This window comes from Maniola hyperantus, chromosome 9 (genome assembly GCF_902806685.2).
Source record: "Maniola hyperantus chromosome 9, iAphHyp1.2, whole genome shotgun sequence".
Lineage (NCBI taxonomy): Eukaryota > Metazoa > Arthropoda > Insecta > Lepidoptera > Nymphalidae > Maniola > Maniola hyperantus.
Window position 1 is genome coordinate 7,658,879 of NC_048544.1, and position 16,533 is coordinate 7,675,411.

The 16,533-nt window shown below is 35.4% G+C and overlaps 1 protein-coding gene and 1 non-coding gene across 2 annotated transcripts in view; one reads left to right on the forward strand and one right to left on the reverse strand.

Moving 5' to 3' along the window:
* Gld (Glucose dehydrogenase) overlaps nt 1-9,571 on the reverse strand; it is a 34,558-nt gene extending 24,987 nt beyond the window's left edge. Inside the window, exon 1 of the mRNA XM_034972419.2 lies at nt 9,444-9,571. The gene's annotated coding sequence lies outside the window, so the exon portion shown is untranslated. The remainder of the gene's footprint in view (nt 1-9,443) is intronic.
* A 6,271-nt stretch (nt 9,572-15,842) lies between these two features.
* TRNAV-CAC (transfer RNA valine (anticodon CAC)) lies at nt 15,843-15,915 on the forward strand. The gene has a single exon. It is a non-coding gene; the product is annotated as a tRNA-Val (tRNA).
* The last annotated feature ends 618 nt before the right edge of the window (nt 15,916-16,533 follow it).

Below are 16,533 nucleotides of genomic sequence, written 5' to 3' on the forward strand. Positions count from 1 at the left end.
AGATAAGAAAAAAAAAAAAGATAGGTAGGTATATAAAGAAAAAAAAATTGCATTAAAATTACTCTCCTTTTATTTTGAAATTGGTTAAAAGTTATATTGGTTAAAGGTTATTAATTATTATACTTAAACTGAAATCGTAACTCACGTAATTTTTGGCTGTTACTCAGCAATATAAAACAATACAAATTACGAATGTTATCTCAGTACCGTGCGAAGTGGATCACGGGAACGAACCCAATGTTCTTTTAACACTGTTATGTATGTTTATTATTTTCGTCACCTTTTACCAGTTGGCAAAGTGTATATGCTTTGGAGAATTTTGTTTTTAATTATAGCCTAGCCTTATATCCGTTGCACCGTTGCATTGATTGAAGGATAAACCAACAAACCAACAAACAAACACACTTTCGCATTTATAATAAGGGTGCTGATAAGGGTACTGATACAGTGTGATATGCAGTTGTTAGTCTAAACTTTTAGCAATGTTTATTATTCAATTGCTTCTTCAGATTATTTGTTATTAAAAATAATATAGATTTCCCCCGCTGTACTACTCACGTGGTTAGTGGGAGTATCTAGATAATTATAATGGAAATAACTCACGATAGTTTAAAAACATGGTTCAAGCGCTAAAATAGTATTCGCTAGGTATCACGATCTTTGACCGCAGCAGCAGCTGCTGAAGTAGTATTGCTTAGTAGGTAAGTAATTTTCCACAATTACGTGTATACCTAATTGCTTGTGGCGTTTAATATATGAGTACTTATACGCAATGGAAACGTAAAATTTAATTTAAGCCAGTAAAATACCTTACAAAAATAACTTAAAACCACGTCTAAATAGTGCACGGCGTTAATACCCTACCTTTTACCTAATTTATTTTCCGTGAATTCAGATTCTTGTGGAAATTATATGGTGTTGTAGATGTGGCATGACAAAAATAAAATGGCAAAAATAATTTGGTTTCTCCTTGAATATTGAATTTGATTTTGTCAAAAATTGAATAAGTAGATATAATAAAATGTGGGGAAAGTAAATAAATATGTTCTGATATTATTTTAACTTTTAATTTCATCGGACTTTATTATAATGTATCTATGAAAAGATTATACTTTCCGTTGAGCTAACAGTTAAATAATATTAATTTTCACTTGCTGCAACCGCATTCATTAAGGTAATTTAGGCCCATTACTCGCGTAATTCGTAGCTGCGGACTGCGGTCCTTGTAGAATATAAATGTACTTGTACTTGTTCTACCTACTGGTAATTTTCACATTTATTACTTGATGACGTGATTGAAATGGCTAGTTTATTTGGCTGCAGATCAGTTCTAAGTTCGAACCCCGGGTCAAGCCAAAAAAGTTATTAGTTTTTTAGGCTTCCGTACATCCGAATGAAAAACGGAACCTTTATAAGTAGGATCTCTCGTGTGTCTGTCTGTCTGATCGCCTGGCGGTGACAGAATTTGTTTCGAACCTACTTGACCGATTTAGTTGAAACTTGGTAGATACACATTTTAATTTCTGTGACCCAAACAAGGATATGTAACTTAAATTAATGAATTTTGAACATGGGGGTTACTTTTAGAGGGCAAATTAGAAAATTAAAAAGAACAAGTTTTGCTAACTGTACCTACCGTGGTCTGTGTGACATTCATTATTTTTTGTCAAGGACTTTCCCTGGTAGGAAGAGAAACACGGTTGCTTTGTACCTACCTATATACTTGCTACCTACCTACCTATACTTTACGAAAAATGGCTACGAGCTTGAAGAAACCTAAATTTACGCGGACGTGGGCAAACATTACACATATGGACATGGGTCTGTAACATTAAAATTTGTAAAAAGCTACGTGTTTCATTATCGTTAAAGTTGTTCCTTTTGATTATTGAATTTTAAAAGTTTTAATCAGAACTGTAGAGCTGGAAGCGCGTTGAACTCTATTTTAGTAAGTGAAATCACGACGCCCACAGCTTCGTTCCCGGGGGAATTTTAAAAATAGAACCTCTGCGCAAAATTTCAAAAGTTTAGCGCTAAAGCAGAGTCTTCTTTTTGGATTTGATGTATGTAGTCGGGTAAAAATAGGTTAATAATTGACAACCCTAACAGCTCCAAGTTCGAGTGAACGTAGATGTTCGTGTAATGTCAAGGAGTTGCAATCTCCCAAGGTACTTTTGGCATGTTTAGTTTTGATGTTTCAAAAGCTTTTTTGTTAGATCATAATTTATATCTGAACCACCTCCTTTATGGAAGTCGGCTAGTGACTAGCGAGGCCAACTCGCATAAAGTAGTTAGTTCCAAAATGCCTGGCTGTACAGCCAGTAAATTCAGCCAGTAGTTTTGGCACCTAATTCCACTTGATCATTTTTATAATAAGTAATTAGGTACTAGATAATAATCCGCGACTTCGTTCCCAACTTTCTTTTAAAACCCCGTGGGAACTATTTAACTTTCCGGAGTAAAAAGTAGCTGGTAGCGGGTAGCTGGTCTTTAATAATTATATCCATGCAAAATATCACGTCGATCCATTACTGCATAGCGGTGTGATTAAAAAACAAACGAACACACTTAGCATTCATAATAAAATAATAGTAGTAAGATATTAGTAGAACGTGAGTAGGTTCTTAGATTGATGCCCAGTTTTTCTTAAATTCTAAATGACTCGTATAGCAATCAGAATATGCACGGGTTTAACATAAAAAAGAGGCCAGGGCTTTAAGCTTATTTAAAACATTTTTCCAGTAATATATGCGTTTATTTTGGGTCAACATGTTTTGAATGTAATGTAAGCAATCTTGATTATTGCAATTTGTTTCGGCCAGCGTAATTTTGAGAACTAATAATGAGTTTATTTACTAGTTTTGAACGGTAATTCATCTAATTTCTAGGAAATAATAGATTAAGGGTCTATCGTGGATTGAGATTACATTTAGAAGAATTTTTCAAATTAAAAAATCTGAATGTCCTTATTAAAAAAATTTAAGTTAGGTACAAAGCAAGGTCAAAGATAGAAATAAGAGCATTCGGTTATCAAATTTTTATAACAATAAAACTTCCTGATAGAACATATTATAAGAGGTAGTGCGAATGATTGTTGAACAACTATTTTAACAATTAATAATAATAATCGTTGTACCTATTTTTAATATTTTCGAATGTAATTTACAGACTCTTAACAACTCGGCCAAAATCCTGTCATGACACACAACAGTCAATTGTAAATGTTAAGAACAACATTTACCTATTAAAATAAATTTAAAATGGGAAAGTATATCTATTACTTGACTCATTATAAGTCGGTAAAGGTATTGAAGCTATAAGTAATCTTCAAAAATCTTGAAAAATGAGCAGCGGACAATACGTACAAAAGGACGTGTTTGGTGCATAGCGCATAAGAAAATTTCAGGTATCTAATCTAGGTGTGACATCTGCGTTAGTTAGGATCAATTACACAAGCAACAATGGCGTACACACACGTTTGAGTTTTGAAATAAGAGAAACAATAGATCTTTTGTAATAGAACTGTCAAGAGCTCAAGTCGATGCTAAAGTTTCAGAGAAAACTCACAGTTTTGCGATTGTATTGATTCCACATTACTATTTGCCAATAATTTCGGTATCCGTTCATCAAAACATTTGTGGAGTTACAAATTATTTTTTTAATATTAATTTTACAGTGCGGCGCGGCGCAAGAACGTGGCGAGTGGAAGTCCCTACAAGAGACCCATATCCAGCAGTAGACGTCTATCGGTTGATGATGATGATGATGATGAATTTTACTGTAAATATTCGAAATCACGAATATTTTTTTTGATGGTAATATTAAATAATATATTAATGGAAGTATTGAGTAAATCTTTAACAATATTAACTATTATAATTGTTTTTATTTGTCGTGTGTTTGTTTGTTAATTTCTTCTTCAATCACACCGCAGTGTAGCACCAGATCGACGTGATTTTTGCCGGGATTTGCGTAAATGATATTTAATATTAGTAAATATTTGAAATATACTAAGTAGCTACGTCCTAGACTGAACCTGCATTACCTACATGCCCATGGTTTTTGCTTGAATTTCGTAAACCGTAGTGCACGAACGTAAGCGAAAAAATATACATCAAACTCTTGATAAACTTGCAAGCCAATATAAATCTTAGCGCCGCTACATCTAGGGTGATACTTCCTTGGGAGGATAAATGAATGGAGTAAATATTACGTGTGGGAAAATTGTTGCACCGTGATGTACTGATACGTTGACAAAAACTCTACATTCGGCGTGGGCTTAATAAATTATATTCAACTATCGCTTTTACTTGTATAAAAATAAGAGCTAAGGATGTAAGACATACGAACTAAGGGAAAAACCGTAGGAGATATTGCAAAAATGCGTTTGAAAGGAAAAGCCATTGACAGAATCTCGTTAGATTTTGTGATAAGTAGGTACTGTTTCAATCCCGTCGGAATGGTATCTGTATATCAACAAAAAAAATATGAAAAATATTAGTTACATTATCTAATAAGTAGGTACCTACAACAAATTACAAGTTTACCTACTTTGATTTGTAATTTTGTTGGCGAACCGGATTTCCTCCATAGTTTTGAACAATGATGTTAATTTTGAATTAATATGACTTAGTTAGGTAATTCCTTAAATAATTTACAGATTTTGAAATACCTTTAATAAAATTTTTGTCCTGAAAAATGTTTTAGGTAAGTCAGTCAAGGCGGATAAAAAATTGCTACTGAGTCCCACACACCCGCCCTTGTGCGGGATGCATAATAGCATTTTTTACCAGCGAAAAAAAAGGTCAGTCAAGAGATCGATTTCATCCTTGGTAAATCTCATTTATGGAACTGTGAGGCTACGTAGGAATATGACAAAAAAAATCTATTATCCAAATGTAATAAAAAGAAAATTCCTGACTCACTAACGCCTTTGAATTAGTTTGAATCTAGAAAGCTTAAATTTTTCAAACAGAGATTTCCTCTAATGTATACAGGGATTGTCGAAATTCCCCACGGCAGTGTTGCCGCGGGAGGTCGCTAGTATTATAAGTACAAGTATAGTATTATAAGTTCAATCTAGAGTGAACGCGTGGTTCTGGATTGGTACAGCGTTGATTTTGGATTGGCTAAAAAGTGGTTTTTATTTAAAGTAACGAAATTCAATAGTGCTATTTCAGGTGTATACGAAGCTTTCAGTCTCTCTCTGGCATTATTTTTAGAATCTTTAAACTACCTATCTGTCTCGAGTGAACTTTTTAAAATCTATACTAAGGAATGCCTTAAGTAACGATTAAACGTCTCTGAGTGCGGCTGTTAAAGTACCTAGTACAAGATCTGCCAATTTAGTTTAGAAATTATGGACAACCGATTTAGCACCAATGTCACATTTTCTATCAAACAAAGATTTCTTCAAAACAAATATTAACTTCCGCTGTTCTAAATTGTCCCGACCCATTTTTCTTATAATATTAATCGTGATTCAATTAAAATTAGATTTGTCAAGGTAACTAGAAAAATTAGTTTGCTGTCTAGCGTTCTAGTACATGTCTCCCTATTTACGTTATAATGATTTGTTAAAATACTTATAGTTTCTAGATAAATAGATTTAAATAGACTTTATATCACTCTTGGACTCCGACATTTAGCAAACTGTTAAAGAAAGAATTGTTCATGCATTTGTACCACATAGTTTTTTGGTCTTTGATTTTGATGACAATTTAGCCTCTGACTGCGAACTGACCTGGGCTGTAAGAGATATTATAGGTAGTCTAAAATGAAAGCTGGCTAACCTTGAATAAGCTATGGTAGTTTTATCAGACCCATACCTAGTTTCTTTATAGCATCTTACTAGAACACTAATACTCTAAGCGTACTATGTAACGTGTAATTGGAATCAGTTTCTTACATAGGTTTCTTAGCTTGCAGCACGTTCTTGCTGGTAAAGAAGTAAATTGTCAAATTGTCAAAGTCACTGTCAAAGTTGGAGACTTCTCACTAGACAGTGTTTAGAGATTCAACTAACCAAATACCAAAACGTGATAGTCAAAGCTTTACACAATGCTCTTGTTTTTGTAGCAAATGATTAATTACAAATTTTCCCATCGTTAACACCTATTTTGATGTCTGTTTAGGATTAATTACAGTGCGCCATGGTTTTTTTGACTACGGTCGCAATGACAATGTGGCAAGTGATTTTATTTTAGATTTGTAATTGAGCGCGTGGGAAATGTATCTTTACTTTAGGATTTTAACCTCACCACAAATCAATCAAACCTTTACAAATACAGAAATTTTGTGCTTTTAGAGCAAAAATCATTAAGACATCAGTTTGTCAATAAATAATTTTTTGAAGTCTACTTAAAATTAGCTTGATTTTCTTCAGTCACAATTTAAGTATAGTAAGTCGGTGTATTAGCTTTCGACTCCTCAATGTATTTCAATACGGCTTTCATCACGATTTGGCATTTTTTAATGAGAATGGTTTAAAAATATGTACCTACAACGTACCACATATTAATAGGTATTAATGGGTAGCACCCCACCCCACCCATGCGCAACCGGGTCAGTCTAGCTCTGCAGAGTAATGTAATTATGTTAGTTATTTAGGCTCTGTTGGAATCCCCGAGATTTTTGTGAATTAGGTAAGTATAGTATTATTGCAAACAGACTTGAAATCAAATGAAACATAACTAACAACATTATTAAGGTCAAGAGTTTTATTTCCAAGAAATATAATAAGTGATAGACAACTGCTATTGAGTTACTCTGAGGTTACCCTACATTTCGTACACTATACAGTGTACGAATATATTTCGTACACTATACCTACTCGTTTAGTGATGAGTTTTCAAAAAACATTGAAATAGAAATGTACAAGTACGTGGGAAAAGGTGTGCCATAATATACAAATACACTCAGAATTTTATAACCTTTTAGTTTTATATTGTGCAAACAACTTTCAACCCAAGGGTGATAAACCTATTTTATGGTCGATGTGTGCCATTCGAAGCCTGACGCCCCGAGCGTATCGCATGTAAGTTGTAACACATTTTTATTGCGGAGGCCATAAAATGCGTGTGACATCAGTAAGTATGTAGTAAGTAAGATTCTGTCACATTGGGTGCATCGAAGAAGAAAAAAAGAATACCTACACCAGTTGTAGCTGTTGCTTTGGCGGCCCGCCTGCTGCGTGTGTTTCGCGACCGCGAACTCTTCACAAAGATTTAGACGTACTTACTTATTACTTTTATTTGGTGATGACGCTGATGTTATAAAAGATTAACCCAAATGCTTTTGATGTTATACTTAATGATAATTGCACAATTTTATTGTCTGAGTTCGCAAACGTAGGATCAGGGGTCAGGGTGATTTTGATTCGTGACTATAAGGTTTGTAGTTGATCATCGATAGATGTTTCCCTTTTCAAAAATTCTTGTGGGAATCGGATTTTCTTAGATTAAAATATCTTACATTTGATATCCAAGAAAATCCGATTTTCAGGAGCCTAATATCTAATTTAATAAAAGATATGTCTTCTTTAAAATAAAATAAAAATATGTTAGGTATAGTCGACGATTAACAAGAATTTCCAGTAAATCAAAATTTCAGACAGAATTTTATAAATAGATTTTTCAATGACTTATGACAGCAATTTTCAACCCAAGGGTAGTAAAACAATTATAATTTATAATATTATGGTCGATGTTACAGTTGTAATTACTATAATGTTAGATAGTTAGTAAATACCTAGCTACACAGTATGGTATTCTACGAATGGTCTATCGGTTCAAGCTGTTCTGGTTCTTCAAGTATTGAGTTAAGTAGTATTTTTGAGTGAAGATTTTCATTATGTTCGTACTAGCTTTAGTAGATTTGAACAAAGGTGAATAAGACAGAAAAATTGAAAGGAGCGCTATGGCTCGAGGTTAAAGCGTTCTTCCTCAGACCTTATGCGATATCGATTTTGATGTCATCAAAAATAATTGGATCACTTATTTAGTGTTAGCTTTGTATTAGAAAATAACATTTAAGTGAGACCAGAATGCTTTTAAGGACGTCACTGGTACTTAGAAAAAAAGGATTACGTACTAGTAGTAGGAGACAACAAAGTTTGTAAGTCGACTACGGTGCTGAGGTTCTGTCTATGTTTATGTACTTAATAATAAAATTGTACCATTTGGGTTGCATATATTATGAATTCAATAGCTGCACAGAAGTAACTAAGTAGCTTTGCTTTTCAACAATCTAAATTCTATTCCACAAGCAAATATACTACTAATAAAATTGTATCACTTGAGTTGCATATATTATTATGAATTCGTAAGTTGCAAGAAAGTAATTAATTAGCTTTGCTTTACAACAATCCACAAGCACATACTTACTACGTATAATAGTACTAAGGAGATAGTAGGTAAGGTATGATGATTCTTTACATTGATCTAGCTATTATAACATGTGGCATTTTAAAAAGAATAACACTGCTAAGATTAATTGCCAGCTCATCTCAGTAGTAACTACTTTCTGAACCGGTGGTAGAGGAATCTTAGGAAGATCAGCATAGAATAGGAAGATATCTACATGAAATACCTATATATTTTTTAATTTTATTTTAGTTTTATGAAGGTATCCCCTTAGAACTTTTCATGTCAGGTTTAAACTAGTCTGATTAATTTTATTATTGAAAATGAAAATGAAAATGAAAATCTTTTTTATTCGTATAAACTTTTACAAGTGCTTACGAATAGTCGGATGCATCTACCACTGGTATCATCATAGTACTTACTTAATACACAAGCTGTGATAGCCTAGTGGTTAGGATGTCCGCCTTCTAATCGGAGGTCGAGGGTTCGATCCCGGGCAAGCACCTCTAACTATTCGGAGTTATGTGCGTTTTAAGTAATTAAAATATTACTTGCTTTAACGGTGAAGGAAAACATCATGAGGAAACCTGCATGCCTGAGAGTTCTCCATAATGTTCTCAAAGGTGTGTGAAGTCTACCAATCCGCACATGGCCAGCGTGGTATGACTATGGCCAAAACCTTCTCACTCTGAGAGGAGACCCGTGCTCTATAGCGAGCCGGCAATGGGTCGATCATGATGATGATTATAAAAAGTTTAAAGTTACGTACAATTTTACTTCCGTAAAAATAAATATTTTTACTACCTACTCACTTATCCTAAATTTGTAAACTTCGGAGCTATGTGCGCAATTAAATACCTTTTTTAGGAAAACATTGTGAGGAAACCTGCATACCTAAGAGTTTTACATAATTTTCTCGAAAGTGTGTGAAGTCTACCATTTTATACAGCTACATTTTCGTTGGTCAGCGTGGTCAAGCCCAAACCCTTTTCGTTCTGAGAGGAAATCTGTGCTCAGTAGTGAGCCGGCGATGGGTTGAGATGATGATGATGAAATTTTGAAATATTAAAAAAAACATACCTTATCGAATAAAACCACAGGCACGGGCACATGCAATAAAATTCAAAGTTTGGATCAACGATGAAACTGAAAGTTCCAAGTTCACACGCAACGTCCAAAAAAGGTTCGCGTGCGATTCCCGCGCGCCGTAGCCACAGACTGCGGCTCTGTGCCGGTGGTAAATAGTAAATACTTCTTTATGTAATCTTATTTTTCAGAGCTGAATGAAAGATTGCTAGATTTAGCTTGGTTTGATTAAGACACGAGTATGATATAATGATGGCTAGCGCGGTTATTTAGCGGCGGCATAATTAAAATTTAACTAGCCTTTGCCCACTTCGTGCGCGTGATATAATTTATAGCAGCACTAGGGTTATATTTATATAGGGTTAGGGTAGTAGGGTTTATACTTGAGTTTATAGTAGAAGTGGAAGAATGAATGAATATACCTACTTTTATTGTACACCATAATATCACTACAGACAGACAACAACGCATATAAAAGTATATAGGCAAGTACAATTTGGTGTCCATATCACTACCCAGCGATCTCTTCCAGGCAACCCAAAAATATCTTCAGAATCAGATCATTACTTCCGCAGATTGCCCCCTACATACAAACTCACAAACTAACAATTTTATTATTATTATAGTATTAGTATAAACTAGCTTTTAGCCGCTACTTCACTTCGTCTGCGTGATATAATTTATAGCCTATACCTAGCACTAGGGGATAATGTAACCTATCATATAATATTATAGTAGGTAAGTAACAGGATTTTCAGAATCAAATCAATAGTTTTGGAGGTTACCCCCAACATAAAAACTTACAAACTAAAAAAACCTATTCATATAATAGATAACCTGTTGAGTTTTCTTCATGCTCCTTGAGTTTGCAAATTTAATTTACACTTTTACCCTTATACGGGGGGGTAGTGACTTAAGGTGTCTATATATATAATATATGGTTGTTTCATCGGTTCCCTCTTGAGTGCTAAAACTAATCATTATCTTTTGATAAGTGAATTGACTTCGCCATAACGATCCTCATGTAAGCTATAAAACGTCCTAAAAAGTGGTTATAAGCAAGTCCATACACACCCTAGAATACCAAAATTATCTTTCTTCAATAGAAGGTGATACGGCAAATGAAGTTGTTTACCTGCTACAAAGTTAGGTTTTTCATTTACACAGTAGGTATAAACTATCGCACATAATTTATCGACTCAATAATCAATAACGAGGTAACGCTGCCAGCGTTCTGGGCACCCTGCCTCGTTGCGGTGGTTTAGATGATATTTTCGATTTGTAATTTTTATGTTCTAGAATAAGTTTGGTATTTTTGTTTTTTGTATTTTCATTTGCATTAAAAATTTATTAATAATCAATACCAACTCAAAGTAATGTTATGGAAAAGACATCAACGCGCGCCAAGCTGTCGGCATTTAGCGATTCACCAACTCGCGCTTATTAAATTACTAGCTGATGCCTGCGGCTTCACCCGCGTGGATTTAGGTTTTTAAAAATCCCGTGGGAACTACTGGTTTTCCGGGACCAAAAGTAGTGACCAAAAAAAGTTGATGAATGAATACATTTAGATATTTTTTATTCGTTAAAAGAGAAGATCTTTTGAATTGGAAGCAAAATCCCAGAAGACCATTGAAAAGATGGGAAGACGACCTCCCGAAAGCGGGTAAGACTTGGAGTACGCTGGCCAGAGATACCTGGTAAGTAGGTACATGAAATATAATGGAAGAGGATTTTACTGCCATGGCTGCCCTACATACTTACAAGTCAGTTAATAGTAATGTAATCTTAATTTGTTTTAGAGATTAGGTTATTTTACTTGTTTAGTGTAAACCTAAATATATAAACCGGCCAAGTGCGTGGCGGGCCACGCGCAGTGTAGGGTTCCGTAGTCAAAAATTTGCTGGGTCAGCTAGTATAACAATAAATCAATCTAAACTAAATGAAACGAATAGAATTACGATCAATCACAAATACAATAGATACAATAAAACTATAATATACATTAATATGCAACTCATAATATCTACGTACAATAATTAACCTCGAAAAACAGATATAACTCCTTAACCTGTGAACCCTACTTAGCCATCATAGTTTTCCTTTAAAATTGATTATATATACTACTGCTGTGAATTTTTCACGTTCCTATATACTACAATTTAGCTGATAAAGGGGGGACACTTGATTCTTATAAAAATTAGCACTTTAAAACATCCTATTTTACAAACGGATCTAGAAATCAAAAATGATGTTGCCAAATCCACAGTATTTTTAAAATACCTATTCAACGATACCTCACACTATGGGGTAGACGAGAAAAAATCATCCCCACTTAACATGTAGGGGAGCTACCCTAAAAAAATATATTTATCACAATTTTACTTCACCGCTTTGTCGGCGTGATTTATATTGATACCCATGCCAAATTACAGATTTATAGCACTAATAATCTCTGAGATTAACCGAGGACGGACGGACCGACAGACGGACATGGCAAAACTATAAGGGTTCCTTGTTTACTACGGAACCCTAAAACGAAATATTCATCATTGAATTATTCGCATTTAAAAAGTTCGTGCATTTCGTTGCGGCTTCGATACGAGTTACAACGTATGGAGAGAAGCACTATTTTACAATTACGGACTATTATAACATAAGCGAATAAAAAATATCAGTTTAGTAGTAAAGTTAGTAGGCTTATAGTAAAGTTTTTAATACATTGATAAGTGCAGAGCAACTTTCCACTGAGTTGCGTCACATGGGACATAATATGTGGACGCACCTATATCAGTACGGTCTGCAAAAAAATTTAACCCTACTTTCATTACACAAACGTTTTTGTACTACTTATTAGTTTTCCTCGTTACTTCGTCCGCCTAGATTCAAGTTTTGGAACCTTTAAGACCCTTAATTCCCCCGGGATGAATATTTATATCCTATCTACCTATGTATCAAGTACCTAGTGTTTAAAATAAGTACACTAACTTGACGTGCTCTTTAATACAAAAAGTTCAAGATACCTACTCTTTTTCTGACGGTACAATATCTAATCCAGATCGGTGGAATAGTGATTAATATATCCAGGTAAGTTCTCGTACTTGCACTAACCGTGCATATCTAACCTATTAGGTATACTTATAAGTAAAGGTATAACCTTTCGGTAACCTATTTTAATGATAAAGGTAATTTTTTATCATCATCATCATCAACCCATCACCGGCTCGCTACTCAGCACGGGTCTCCTCTCAGATCAGTCCACCACGCTGGCCAAGTGCGATTTGGCAAACTTCACAAACCTTTGAGAACATTATTGAGAACTCTCGCATGCAGGTAATTTTTTAAGTTTACTTATTGCGTAAAACACACATATCTCCGAAAAATTAGAAGTGCGCTGGCAGGATTGAACAGCTGACCTCCCGAATAGGAAGCCAACGTCTTTAACTACTAAGCTATCACCGCTTTTTAATTTTTGCTCGTCATCTATTCTAAACCTATTTACTGTGTTAATTGTTAGTACAAAACTTTAGGCGTAGCTTAAAAAGACACAAAGCTTATAATCCTATATACAACTACATACAATTTTTGTATAGGACTCTAAAGTTTCAGGAATTTAGAAAATTTTCTGATTTTAAAAAACCACTTGAATATCTAAATATGTACAGGAAAAGCTGACCGAGATTGATCTATCAACGCATAGCTCAAACTACTAGACGAATTGGGATGTTGGCATGCAGATAGCTATTATGACGTAGACATCCGCTACGAAAGTAATTTTGAAAATTCAACCACTAAGGGGGTAAAGTTGTGATTTACGCACACGAAGTCCCGAGTATAAGACAGTACTTTATAAAATAGGCCTCCTAGGCAACAACTAGTTGTAGACAGTGAACGATTGTTACTAACTTTTCACTTTGAATGAGAGAAAAAATATCATCATCATCATCAACCGATAGATGTCCACTGTTGGGCATATCTCTTGTATGAGTTGTAGGGACTTTCACATGCCACGGCTTTGCGCCGCCTGAATTCACCGGCTCCCTGCGACTCGCTTGATGTCGTCCGTCCACCTAGTGACCGTTGGAACCGAGCGTTGGAAGACCCCCCCTGTCTTTCAACGCTGCGGTTTCCGGTGCAAGGTCGGCATTCGAGCACCTTGGCACCCCAAAGTCTATTTGATTTTTCGAATTATGTGCCCTTCGCACTGCCTCTTCAGCTGCGCCCCTCGTTTGTGATTCGATTCAATTCAAGAAAAATATACAAATTACGAATTTAAAACGGTAACCTAGGTAAATGTGACTGTTATGTTTACCACCCAACCACCTTATTGTAACAAGCGCAGTCTTTAAAGTGTGCAGAGTGCAGATGCAGATAAGATTATACTTGTTACATCATATTTTATACATGAAATTCGACTGGGATTAATTGATTAACTGGGAATATTTTGCTAGCCCTGACATTAAAGGTAAGTACTTACTTTAATCTCACCTAAATGTTAAAACCATTAGTTAAGTGAACTGAGTAATAATAATTACCAAAAGCAGTCATCGAGACTGGTCTACTGTGAATTGATTGGGAAGTTAAGTATGTATACTTAGGTATTAATAATTTATCGAGATCAAAATTAAGCTTTATGTATCATGTGTATGTAACCAAATACCAGTTTTAATTTCCAATTCCTGCTTTATTCTTCAGAGGATTTATGATTTAACCGTTATGTAATATGTTGAGTAATTTAGGAGTTACATTGAAATGAAGGAACATAAATATATATCGACTATTAAACTCGTAAGCTTTCGTGGCAAGTTGAAAAGTTTTAATATTTGATCAAGCGTATTCGGTGTTACTGACAATATTATCTACTTAATAATACGGGAATTTAGTAGAACATAACCTGAGACGTAATCGTAATATACCTAATCGTTTTTAATCTGAAATATTTTTTAACAGATTGCAGCAGAACAGATTAAATATATAAAATCACTAGGTAGGTACTAGTAACCCTTCATAGTTTCATAGTTGCCCAACGAAGGCATTGAATTGATTTAAATGAAGGAAATGTTCCAAAATAATCGCAATGAATCAAAAGATTCCTGTAAACTAGAGCATAACGTACGGTATGTATAGGTGTATGTTATCATAGGCAAATCTAAAAAAAAAAATTTATTCTGATGTAGGTATCTAATATCTATAATGATCTAATTTTTTTTTATTTAATGAGAGATAGGTACTGTAGGCATGGAAAATGATCATTTGTATTTTCAAAAGCCTATTTACCTATATCAAATACCTAAAAGCTTTCTTTGAATAAAATAAGTAGGTAGGTAAATAACTGTCTATTCCATGTCGAAAATACGTACCTATAGTCCGCTATAGGTTGAGATGGCAATCGGGGTATGAGGCGGGGGGGACGCCCCGCACACTCGCCCGCACCGCACCATCTCAACCTGTCGCGTAATGGTTCACATAATATAAGAACCGTCCTACGATAGGTAAGTCCTAAAGTAGGTATACAACTATTGATCTATGTATTATTAATTTATTATGATAGTTCAATATACCTAACATACCGGTATTGGAGATTGTATGAGATGACCCTTCGGTATGAGTCACAATACAGTTAAATGTTACGCCACGATGCATCAGTGGTCGAGCACGAGCATCCCAGTCGAGCGCCCCGCTTCCCACGGCTCGTCACTTTCGTTTTTAATTGGATTAGCGTTTGTGAATTGGCGCACAAAAGCCGGGCGCGTGCCAGCTTGTACTTTTAGAACAATACCTAAACCAGGAACTACCAGCTTAATTTGCTATAATCCTCAAAAAGAGACAATTGTGTATGGTACAACGTTCGGAATGCGATATGCACCACTCGCCCTCCCGCTATTAAAGAAGCAGAAAAGCAAGCAATACACACCTCCAATGAACAACACCACACAAATCTACTAGGACCCCTAGACACACGCAACGTATAGGCCGCGTCAAGTCGAGATCGCAATTGGGGTAATGAGGCGGGGGGGTCACTCTGCACACCCGCAGGTCACCCGCGCTATCCCGATTCCCGAACCGGGTTAGCGTGGGGGCTGTGCGCCGTGCGGGTGTGCGAGGCGTTCCCTCCCCGATTGTCATTTTGACTTGTCGCGTACTATACGTACCTATAGTCCGCGACAGGTCAAGAAGGCAATCGGGTTATAAGGCGGGGAGACACCCCGCACACCGCACGTCACCCGCACTCACCCGCACCGGGATAGCACGGGGGCTGTGAGTTTGCGGGTGTGCGAGGCATTCCCTCCCCGATTGCCATTTCGACTTTTCGCGTACCTAATACATTCTCTGATACTTGAGCATCCTCGGGAGATGTAGACTTCAATATGAAAATTTGTTAGTAGCTGGTACGTTTCCGTAGTGTAGCGGTTATCACGTGTGCTTCACACGCACAAGGTCCCCGGTTCGATCCCGGGCGGAAACATTTATATATTTATATATTTTATAATGTTATTTTTTAAAGAACACCCGGATTCTTGAAACCTTAATTTTTTTACGTCAAATTCGATACACAGTTCGATATTTTATTATTTATATTTTAACGCCTTTCTAAATTCAAATCTAAACACATACAGTATTAGGTAATATTGCAGTGACTTTTTTAGCTGGCGTTGTTGTTGTTTTACAATGGTGGCTCAACTCAACCCATCTTTAGTTTGCGACAGGTTGAGATAGCAATCGGAGTATTAGGCGGGGGGACACCCCGTATAGCTAATCACGACGAATCATGATGCATTTAATATTTTTGTAAAAAAATCTGGAAAACTTTTATTTCTAGTCATAAAAAAATTCAATGTCACCATCAGCAATTATTATTTGCCCTTGAATGTGTGTTGTTATACATTTATTACTTATTATGATTTAAACATGAACATAGAAAATTTTTAATAGGTACAACTATCCTAGACTATAATATAAATAGCAGCAATTATAGTCTTGGTTTCGTAACGAGGTAATTTTAATTCATTCCTTTAGACACGCAATTGTGATGATGCACAAGACCTACTCAGTTTATACAAGACTACAGCAAAGCCAAAAAGAA